The following is a 12,834-nucleotide window of genomic DNA, read 5'->3' on the forward strand; positions in this document are numbered from 1 at the left end:
CCCTCAAAGCGGAGGTCCTCCCCAAACCAGACCCCGAGGTTCTTAGCCAAGGTGTTTGAGGTACCTGGAATGGGGAAGCCATCTGGCCACAATAGTGACCTAAAGTCAGGGGGAAACTGGCCATAGAGCAAGATTTCCGTCTTGTCCTCATTGCACTTCAATTGAGATGACGCTAGCCAATTGAAGACTGAGGACAGACAATTTTGGATCTGCTTTGTATCCAGAGCCTTTGTATGTTATGCCTACGCTATCCAATGCTTTCCCTACTGTTGCACTCTCTGGAGTGGGAATAGTAATTTTTACCCCTACGCTATCCAATGCTTTCTCTACTGTTGCACTCACTGGAGTGGGAATAGTAATTGTTAATCTCCCGCTATCCAACGCTTTCCCTACTGTTGCACTCACTGGAGTGGGAATAGTCATTTTTACCCCTCCGCTATCCAATGCTTTCCCTACTGTTGCACTCTCTGGAGTGGGAATAGTAATTTTACCTCTACGCTATCCAATGCTTTCCCTACTGTTGCACTCTCTGGAGTGGGAATAGTAATTTTTACCCCTACGCTATCCAATGTTTTCTCTACTGTTGCACTCACTGGAGTGGCAATAGTAAATTGAACCCTCTCGCTATCCTACGGTAAAAATAGTGTATATGTTTTGTTAATAATATGTATATATATATATGTATATATATATTCACTGAAAAAACCATAGGTTATAGACCATATATAGTTAGTGATTAGCATTTACAAAACCTTATTTTACTCACACAAAACCATTGAAATTCCATATATAGTTAGTTGTACTAACTATATATCGCGCACCCGCAATCCACTGCTGATCATGTCACATATTACATCATTCATGACATGGTCAGTGACATCACTGATGACATCACTGATGACATCTCAAATGACATCACTGATGACATCACTGATGACATCTCAATGACATGACTGATGACATCACTGATGACATCTCAAATGACATCACTGATGACATCTCAAATGTCTTACATATTGAAGAATGAGTGGATGTATAAGTGTCTGGATGAAGGATTTAGTAGGTGTGTGACTGACTGTATGAGTGAGTGATTAAATGTGTGTCACTGAGTACATGGGTTAGTGAGTAAACTGTCTTAATTTGTGCATCATTATGTCTGTTGTTCTGTAAACTGCTGCATGTGTTGATCAGTAGCTATATGAGTAAGTATATGGGTTATTGATTGGTTACCCAAGTATTTGTATGGGAGACTGAGTGTGTGTGTGGGTGGCTGGGAGGTGTATGACTCTGTGCATAGATGTGTAAGCAGTTGATTCACTAGATATATGGATTCAAAAGTGCATGTGGAAACAGGTGTATGGGCGGTTGACTGAGTGCATTGGTGAGTGAATGGATATCTGAGTGCTACATGTCAAAGTAAGAACATATGTAAAACACAGTACATGTGAGAGTTGACATATATAAATAACTGTGCATAAGAGCCCGTGAATGTGTGAGTGGCTGTATTGATCATTGTGAACTTGTATCAGGGATTGTAAAAGAGAGTAAATATGTGTTAGTATATGTTTGAATAAGTAAGGTATGTATAACTGTATAGTTGAGGAAATGGAGGTGTAATTGATTCTTTGCATGACTGAGTAGGTGTGTGAGTAACTCCATGGATGAGTGACAGTCTGTGAGTGTCTGTTTACACTGAGTGTATCTAAGGTTATTTTAGAGTCTGAAGAAGTTCATCGTATTATCACATGAATGATGTCATCAGTGATGTCATCAGTAATGTCAAATGAGATGTCATCAGTGATGTCATCAGTCATGTCATTGAGATGTCATCAGTGATGTCATCAGTGATGTCATTTGAGATGTCATCAGTGATGTCATCAGTGATGTCACTGACCATGTCATGAATGATGTAATATGTGACATGATCAGCAGTGGATTGCGGGTGCGCGATATATAGTTAGTACAACTAACTATATATGGAATGTCAATGGTTTTGTGTGAGTAAAATAAGGTTTTGTAAATGCTAATCCCTAACTATATATGGTCTATAACCTATGGTTTTTTCAGTGAATTTTCAAGGTTTTGTAAATGCTAATTCCTAACTATATATGGTCTATAACCTATGGTTTTTTCAGTGAATTTCAATGGTTTTTTAATAGCAAATATTAAAACCTTTACAATGTATTCTTCTTTAAATCGAAAAATATTTTTTACATGTTTTTAATACAATTTTTTTAAAATTATTTTTATTGTTTCGCTCCCGGTACGCGAACCGGTTAGCTTCCCGTTAGCTCAATTCGGAGCCGCGACCCGGTCCGCGAACCGGTAAACGTTCCGTTTGCGCAACTGTCGCGTTAGAAAACAACATCGTGACGCGTCGCGTCAGCATGACGTTTCGCGTTCTCGCGTGATACGTCATATGACGTGCTACGTTAGCGTACCCGGAAGCGCAGCGGTACGCGAACCGGAAGCGATCCGCGGCGCGGCGCCGACCGCGTAACGTAAACACAGCAGGTCATGTGACTCGGTAATAACACTTTTCATTGGTTCATTTCACTTTTGGTTTCCTAATGATGTAATACTAGGTCATGTGATCTAAAATGAACACTTTTCATTGGTTTAGAACTTTTGCTTTTCCCAAATGATGAAAACCCCTCCTTCTTTCCTCACTCTGACTTTCATCTTGGTGAGAGAAAGACCCTTTATTTACATTGTGACATGGCTTCATTAGTAGCTTCAGCTGGTTCTAACCCACCACCTCCACCAAATCCAAAGAAGAGAGGACCACCTGCTGAAGTAATTTTACAACAAGAAGAGGAAGAACAGGAAGAGGAGGAAGAGGAGGAAGAGCCAAGGTTTTTGCCAGAGGAGCCCAGGAGGTATAATCGAAAAGAGAACTACATTTGGCAATTCTATAAATTTCCTGAGGGGCAAAAAAAAGTAAATGCACGCTACGTGTTTTGCCGTATATGCGGTGATAGACTGTCAAGGGGAACTGAAAAAAAGTACAGTTACGGCAATTACACTATGCATCGGCATATGAGTAGGTGGCATCCTAATAATTATAGTGCTGCCCAGCTACGTGATGAGCAACAAAATCCCCTTCCGATGGCAAGAAGATCGGTTGTTCCAGAGGTGTCGGGACCAGAGGCGAGGGAGATGATCCCAAACATTCAAATGTTGTTTGGGCACGTGGAGCAAGTGTGCGTGCACTGCGGCGATTTCATTTGCTACAGGGAAAGTAGCATCATTTTGATTATGAGAGCTATTCAGAATCAAGTTAATGTTTGTCCGAAACGCCCCAAAAAATAAATTCTTTTTTTTTTGTTGCTCCTGTTGAGCCCTTTACAATGGATCGTTTTTGTTTCCCCCCCCCAAAAAAAACCAAAAAAAATATAAAAACGTTCAGAAAATACAAAAAAAGTAAAAAAATGTTCAAAAAATACTAAAAAAAATATAAAACAACAAAAACATTAAAAAACAAGTTCTTTTCAGAACTACCTCCCCGTTATAAAAAAATTGGTAGAATATTTGGAACTCTGCCAACCTCTATTTCTCTTAGTTCGCTCCCCGGAGCGCTACCCGGTACGCGAACCGGAAGCTAACCAAAAAAATTATTTTTTTTAAAAAAGAACAGTAAGTATAAGGGAAGGAAACAGACAGTTATGTGAAAAGAAAGACAGCTCTAGGGAGTAAACAAGAGATACTGTTACCCACAATCCACTGCTGATGATGTCACATATTACATCATTCATGACATGGTCAGTAACATCATCAGCAGTGGATTGCGGGTAACAGTATCCTTAGTTTACTCCCTATAGCTGTCTTTCTTTTAACATAACTGTCTGTTTCCTTCCCTTATAGTTACTGTTCTTTTTAAAAAAAAAAATTTTTGATCAGTCAGAAACAGTGACATTAATAGAAACAGAGAGAGTGAACAAGAGTGAAGAACTATGGTCCTCCTCAGCCACCCTCAGAAAACCAAGGGGGTCAAGATACATCTACCGTGCCCCCTTCTACCCATTCTGAACATTATTTGCCCTCCATCTTGTATCTTGATTCGACCGAAACACAAAATGGTGGACTCCCGTAACGCTGCTGGTTTGCGAACCGGGCCACTTCCCGGGAAGCGGTCCAAAAAAAAAGGTGGGAAAGTAATTCACAGACACTAAGAGTAATAGAGACGGAGTGAGTGAACAAGACTGAGGAACTATGAGAAGAGAGGGACTGAGAAAAAGAGTGGAAGGAGTTGAGTAAGTAGGTAATAGAGAAAGGAATGAGGAAAGTAGCAAAGGCAGGAAACTGAGGGTTAAAGAAGTGAAGCAGTGGAACTAATAGTAGGTGAATGTGATAGAAATGTAACGAAAAGAGTACAAAATATTTACCTTATAATTGCCGTTAAATTACTCACTTTTTGTTTTTATACTTTCAATCTGTGAAAGAGAGAACCAACATTTGAAAAATATTAAAACATGTATTTAAAAATTACAAAAGACAAGGGAAAAGATTGAAGGACAAATAGTTTTTCAACAACTTTGACACTGACAGAAGCTTCTGCTTCTCCAGGCCCCCTACACAGTCCTAAAGATATACATTTTAAACTAACAGTATCTTGATGCAGATGAAGTGAGGCCTATCTTAAAACATGGTGCATCTTTTGCATTGCTCTTGTTTCAGAAAAGTGTCGCTTCAGGATGCCAATAACATGTCTCCTATCCAGAGGTTTGTTTGAGGTGAGGCCTACTCAGAGTTCAAGATGAGATTTACACTTGTTGAAGTGTACAGAGGAGATAATATCTGTGAAAGTCTACCAATGAAGTGAGTCATGTCCACTGCACTCTTCAACAAAGTAAAAACGTCCTATGTTTCCCTGGACAGATCTAAACTTGATCTGCACAATGTGATTCGTAATGATAGGAAACACAGGTGATGTAATTGAAATACGTGCAATTTATTTTGCTCATTTCTCAATCACATCACTTGCGTTTCCTTTGCTTAGGTATCTCATTGTGCAGATGTAGTCTAGCATATGAAAGAATACGCAGAAGTGCAGCACTGTATGCAACACCTTTGACACTTACAGAAGCCTCACCTTCTCCATGCCTCCTACACAGTTCTACATGTACATCATAAATGCAAACAGTACAGAATTAATTATACATGTTAAATGGTTTATTTTTGCTGTTCTCAGAATGTATCAAAATTCACTAAAAACAGTGACTTAAAGGTATTCATCATATAACAGCGGGGAAAAAAAAACACAATCAAAATGATTGTGTTTAAAAAACCGATATAACATCAGAAATCAGAATTCAGAACTCCTTAAAGTTAACTTACTTTCCATGACGTCCAAGGATGTCCTATGAACAGCTTACACTCTTTTGTGCTGTTATTACTTTCAGCCCGCCACTTTCTGAAAGAAAATCTCCATCGTTTTTAAAAACACGTTACATCGAATAAATGACTTCTTGCTCTCTACCACAAGTTTCCTCAAGGCCAAATCTGGTCAGAGCCATTTATAACTCTTGGATTTCTTGTAAGCCAATCCCGTCATTTGGAATTTCCGCAACTTTCAGAATTAAAATGTTGAAGATCATTTTCACAATCCTGGAATAGTAATATCTTCCCCTTCTTGCTCAGTCATGTTCTACATTTCCTATGACACTGATACTGCTTACTATGAAGCAGACTTACACTACCTCTATGACTACTACAATTATTTAATTTTCTACATCACTTTTAATCACAAAGCAATGTAAAACAGTAGACAGCATTGCAGACTTACATTCCCTCTACTCCATGTTTTGATTGGCTGCTTCAATTAGCTTATAAAAAGAAACAGTTTTTCTGAACTCATTCAAAGTGCACATATTTCTCCATGACGTCCAGTCCTATGGTTAGAAGTTATGTCTCTGAACTACACTTATCCTCAAGGCCAAATTGTGTAGGAGCCATTAGAACTTCTTGAAATTCCACAGAGCACATCCCGAGATTATTTCCCTAAAATTTTGGTTTTTAAAACACCAGGTAAGAGTTTTTAAGGTCATACGGCAATTTTTTTGTGAAAATTAAAACAGAATCATTGCAGAATGACCAGCCATTTCTAGACTTTAAATAAGCTGTGTAATGTCCTGATGTTATTGAAGGGCCGTCATGATATATAATTGCTGCAGTTACAAAAGTCCTTCCTGATATTGACAACTGCGAAGCTACAAAATTTTTAATTAAAGTTGTCAATTTTGTTCCATCAGGCCTACATCGTTGGAACATTAAAATGACGTACTGGCCATATGTTCGTATAAATAATGTGGACATCATTTCAGATTTACATTGGCTACACTCCATGTTGTGATCAGCTGCTTTTACTAGCTTATTAAAGGAGACTGATTTACTGTCTGGCAAAGTTAAATATATAAATCTTTCTGAGTCTACACTAGTAGTACTTGATACCATACAGTTCTCGCAGTCATGCTGCCATTGATAAGAAAGCCCAAACAGCTGATCTACATCTACACCTTCAGCATGTAATACATCAAGCATGTACATTAAAAACTCCAGACAATCTTGCTGAATATTTTGAGAGAATTGTGTTTGGCCTGAACATCTGTCTAACAGATTTCGAATTTCAGACACACTTTCTATGTTTCTTCTATCAGTGCTACATTTCTCTAACACAGAATTTAACAAACTGCAAAATCTTTGATCAGAATTGACCACAATCTCTTCTTTTACATTTTCTAGAGAAAACAAAACATTAACCACTACATTAGCATAGCAGTTGACACCAGAACTGTTTTCAAACTGAAAACCAACAACATCTTCAACAGAATCCTTTTTGTTTCTGCTTGTAATTTTAGGTTCATTGACTTTTTGTCTTTTTGCTACAACCTCCCCAGTATTGTTCTCATTTCTTCGTTTCCGGCCTACCACACGTTTCTCAAACAAAGGATACTGAGGCAAATGTGGCGCATACTCTCTTCTTAACCTATTGTATTCCTTAACACAATCTAGATCCGCACAAATGTTTGTGACATCACACTCAATCAAGTACAATCCCGATAAAGTTCTAACTCGTGACAATGCCACATATGCCATACCCTCCTTGAACACAGAACTGCCAATATTCACCAATGCACTGTCTACACTTAAACCTTGCGATTTATGGATTGTCACCGCATATGCCAAGCAAACAGGAAACTGCTTACGGCGAACATATAAGTCTTTTACAAGCAAAAATCTAGCAGAACAACGACCAATTAGCTGTACTTCCTCAATGCCATCAAATTTAATTTTTAAAAATTCAATTCCATCTCTATTTCTGTATTTCACAAAATCAACAACATTACCCATTGATCCATTTACCAGACCTCTTTCAACATGTAAATTCCTTCTTAAAATTATACGGCAGTTCAAGCACACATTCAGAGTCTTTTCAAAACCTGCAGTTTTAGATATACTCTTCTCTAATGAATCCAATTTTGTTTTCAGATTCTCAGACAAAATAATTGTTGATCCCATATGCTCTACTCTATCAATAGCTTCCAGTTTCACAATCTCTTGCTTTTCTAAATGCAACATTTTGTTGTTAAATTTGGCACATTCTGCAAGAGTTGGCATCAAACATATTCCAGATTTCTTCTCAGTAATTTTCTGAAAAATATTCTCAGGCACAACATCTTGTTCTGGATATAAATTTGACAGTAATCGTGCATGTAAAGCTTCTTTCCCATGCTCGGTCACTTTTCCAATTCTAACATCTTGTAGAATAGTCTTGTAAACTTCATCCTTCGCCTGACGCATATTTTCATGCAGTTCAGCATAATTGAAGTTTAACCATATATTGACGTTGCCAATGCTGCCTAGGCACTTCCTGGTATCTTCATGCGTGAGCATTTTGAACACAGGTTGCCCTTTCACTGGTGTCAGCTGCAAAAGATCTCCGAAAACAATGATGTGTTTGCCACCAAATAACACATCATACTCTGTTTTGAGAACTTCTTGCATCCTCAAATGCACAAAGGCAAGCATGACATTGGAAACCATGCTTACTTCGTCAATGATAAGAAGTTTCATTTTCCTCAAGATTCTTGAAACTTCAAAACAAGCATCTCCAGATAGCTTGTGATATTGTAATTTGTTGTCATGCTCCACTGGCAGCATCAGTAAACGATGTAAAGTAATCCCTTTAATATTATGTGCTGCCAGTCCAGTTGGAGCAGTGACAACACAAGACAGCGATGACTCTGTCCTTTCCTGCAAATAGCATGATATTGCTTTAATGAGGAAACTTTTTCCAGTTCCCGCTTCTCCACTCACGTACAGTCGGACAGGCTTCAACGACGTACATGAGCACTCTTTCTTATCATGACTTAATCCATGATCAATTTGCATGGTAACTTCGTCATATATTTTCCTCTGCTCAACGTTGAGTTGTCTTTCCAACTCTTCTAAGTTAACCGCATCCTCCTGAGCATGTGCCATGGCTCTTTCCACTTCATTCATAGCAGTGGCAGCTTCATTTTTGATAACAGGTCCTCCTAGTGGATCCTGACTCAATGAAGCAGAACTCTGACTGTCCTGAGAACTGTCTCTGGCAATCTCGGCTGCAATTGTTGCTTCCTGCTCAATTTCCGCATTCAACATTTCTACATATTTGGGAAAAGCAGGACATTCTATGGTCTCCTTGGCGGCATTGAAAGAGTCTTCGTAACAGAGGAAATCTCCAAGCAGTTCCTCTTCTGCACGCCAAGGCTTGAAAAGTTGCAAAAGTGCTAAATAGAAAAACTCCTTTTTTTCAGGAGATTCGCCACTCAATTTTCGATGGTTTACCAAGTGGCATTTTCTTTGCTTGACCAGACATCCCTCACTTCCTATTACAGCATACACTCCTTTCTCAGTATCTTCTTTGATGTTACTCTTGAATATGTAATTTTGCAGAACCTCATACAGACAAACATTCTCGAGGTGACTGCTTCGATTTGGATAATATGTATCCAACATGTTTGTCTTCAAAATGTCGGTACTGTTTGGCTCCTTTTCCGCCAAATACTCAATTTCCCGCACAGGTTTGAGAACTCGATTACGCGTTGCAGCAAGACCAAGACTCGCCCAAACGATACTCCTGGACTTGGCATAGAGACTTGCTGAAGACAACCGGTCAGAACATTCGTACGCTCCGATTTCTCGATGCGACAACATCTTCAGACTGAAACTGTACAACTTCTTGCTGAGGCTCTTTTCATGGGAAATGTCCTCCCACATATCCTTCAATTCTGTCTTCTCTTTTTTGGTGATGTAAGACGTCACATACCGAGCCACAGCCATACAGTTATCAGCCACAAACTGTATATCCATGTTAGCATTCCACATGGACAAAATCACCGGGTTGTAGTCGTTGATGTACTTGGACTCTTCGTTCCTCTTCAAATTGTAAGTGTTTTTAGGTGATTTCTTCATGACATTGTGTCGCAGCGAAGACATCAAACTGTTTACTCTTCCTTTAGAAATCACCGGTCGTGGAAAGCCGAAACGACATTTAGTGTAGAACTTGTCTTTGTTTCGGAATTTACGACGGCAGTACTTTCCACATCGATGGCTTTGGAAACGCAGAACTTTTTCTCTTAGGCTTTTCTTCTCCTTTGCGTTTGGAACAGCACACGTAGAATACTGTTGGATGAAACTCATCACTGAGTCTTCTGGATCCGTTCCAAATTTAGGTGCATCCTTGATCCACAGCAACATATGTATATGAGGAGCACCTCTTGCTTGGTACTCTTTTCTCCAGAAGAAATCCAACACCTCTCCAAGAGGTGGATTCTTCTTATTCATGATGAAAGACATCATAGCTTCAAATCTATGATTGAAGTACCTACATACATTGACTGGATCCAAAGAGCACAGTTCTCCGGGTGTCTTGAATTCGATGTTATCTACGTTAGCATTTGCCTCTCGTAGAAATTCAAGTAAGTCTTCCCAGCCATACTCGGCACAGCTCAGAGTGAGGAACCATGTGGGAGTACCTAAGTTCCTCAGCATACATTTTAAATCACCATGACGACGGTACCAGTACTCATTAGTACCACGCTGACACGCCATGAGATTAATCAGGTGAGAATCCAAAATACTATCTTGGACATTGACTTTATCCATAAAGTCACTTGCCGAGATGTTTTGCATGTGTATACCAATTTTCAAGATGTGGTTCACTGCATATGACAGTCCAGACAGATCGCTTTCAAACAGGAGATGAAACAAATAAGGAATGCATTGTCGAAACCTAGCATCTCCTGCATACAATCGCAAAGTCCGGTATTCAGAAGCAGGAATTTGATGAGGTCGCTCATCATATCTTCCTCCCTGACCTGTTGGAAAAAGCTGTGGGAAACACCGAGCTTCCAAACTTTCCTCCCAAACACTAATGGGACTCCCTTTGGCTTGTTTCATTTGAAACAACTCAATAGCATTCCCCATGACTTCCTTGGAATGCAAAGGATGAACACTATAATGTTCATATATTTCTTCACTAGTAGAGGGTTCTACTTTCTCAATTTGACCAGCACACAAATCGCTATCCTCTTCCTCACTTACTTCCTCTTCTGCAACATATACATTCTTATAGTATTTATTATTTTTTTTCAAATACAATGTTGCCTTTTTAACTTTCCTAACATCTACTAAATCTTGCCATATTTTCTTATTCTTTGTCGGAACCCCATTAACTAAGATAACCAGAGGTTCCTCTTCCACTTTTTCTACTCCAATTGTGTTAATGTTTTTCTTCAAATCTAGAGGCAAATAAACAACTCTTCCCTTTAATCCTCTCTGTAAATCTGATGGAGGCAATTTCCCTGTATTTGGCTCCATTCTTACAATAGCCTGAAAGGGATGGATACTTTGAATCAAAATAGATTCATAAGTATTTAAATCCTTCAATTCAGAAGGAATCTCAACCAATTCCAGATTATTATGAACTGCTCTAGCAGGCATCTGGTTTTGATTTAATTTGCAAGAACAATAAGTACACACACGTTGATCCAATCCCAAATCAAAACAATTTTCTACCATCAAGTATGTTGCAAATTCCTTCCATTCACTATTATTTTCCCTTTCACTTTTTGCATATAAATCCACTAACTTAGTCTGATTCTTATAATAAGTGCGTCGACAACACACACAAGTGAAATTAGGCCTCTCACTTGATTTCACCTCAAACGTCGCAATTTCCCTCTGGAAATTATCTGTACTGGAAACCTGTACACTATCTTCCACATGACCCTCTTCTTCTTGCTCAATTTCAACATTCTCCTCTTTACTTCCAAAGTAACAAAACTCAATTTCTTCACATATATTCTTCACATCTATTTCAGAACCATGCAAAAGATCAGCGCATAATTGTTTAAGCATAATTGCTGGACTCTTAGCATAATACAACATTCTAACTAATTTCCTCACTTTGTTATGATGCACTGCTAGCATCCTGAAATGATGAAAAACACTCTGGCATACTCTCCTGGAAAGACAAGCCAGTGAATGTCCATGCAAACCTGTCACTTCTCTTACTCTGCAAGGATCTAATTCTTGCAACAACATCATTTTCTGCTTCAAACTTTTCTTATTAAATGACCGTACAAAATCACAAAGCAAATTGATGGAATCCTGTCGCACACTGCAAATACTACTACACTTCCAGGTGTACACAGGACCCTTAGCACGTCTTCCTAAAACCTCATTACCTAACACCTCTTCTGCCTCTGTTGTCACAAGTTTTTCTTTTTCAACTGGACAACCATCTTTCACTTCATAAGCACGACCACTGGTGTCAACTGCATGCACCAAATCATTATCCTGGAAATAACTCTCCTCATTAAAAAATGCCTCACAGCTTGAACTATGCATCCATTCTCCAGAAAAAACTTCACAAAAATTACTACGATTAACTATTCTCTTCCATCTACTATTTCTTTTGAAATCAAAAATTGCCTTGTTTAGCTTCCTAATTCTATTGATTATCAAAATAAATAACTTACGTTTAATTTCAAATGCCTGATCAATAACTTTCTCAACTTTTTTTTTTGTCTTATAAAAAACCAGTTTCTGTTGACCTTTCTTAATATTTTTTAACAAATTGCCAATTATCCTGTTCCGGAACATTCGTTTACGAATCTCCCTAAACTGTTGTTTCCTTCTACTATCATGCACAGAGTTATCTCTTGCTCTAGCAGTAACATTTTTCATTGGCCTTTCCTTTCCATTTGATTTCCTTCTCGTTTTATGGACTGAAACATTTTCTGTAGTAATATTTTTTTTACTACACATATTTCTTATAAATTGTTTTGTGCTCTTACCCGGTGCTTTCTTCGTGACTTGACAAATCTTTTTGTTAGAGGACTGCTGCGTATTTTTTTTCACCTGCTGTCTTTGACGTTTTGCAGCCTTTATCTGTCTTTCTATTGTAGGCATGGTGAAATCTTGAAATGATCTGCAGTTGAATCTGTGGAAAAATATAATAAATAATGTTATTAACCATTATTACCAAACAGTAAATCAGTAACAGTGATCAAAAACTTAACACACTACTTGACATTTTAATTAGAAGATTTTTTAGTCGTTGGCAAATTTACAATACAGAAATACCAGAAAAGAAATGACATTTATATTTATGTTACCTATGCTATTTTATATGTGAATCTGATCTAATTTTATGAGCATATTTTAATATTTTATTGAAGACACTACACATAACCTGCTTTTGAAGGTGTCTTTATTTTTAAATTAAACGGTTTACCTTTTTACTTTTTATTAATTATAAATTTTAAAAATAAATGTTTATATTTC

Source organism: Lissotriton helveticus, chromosome 4_1 (genome assembly GCF_964261635.1).
Source record: "Lissotriton helveticus chromosome 4_1, aLisHel1.1, whole genome shotgun sequence".
In the NCBI taxonomy this organism is placed as follows: Eukaryota; Metazoa; Chordata; class Amphibia; order Caudata; family Salamandridae; genus Lissotriton; species Lissotriton helveticus.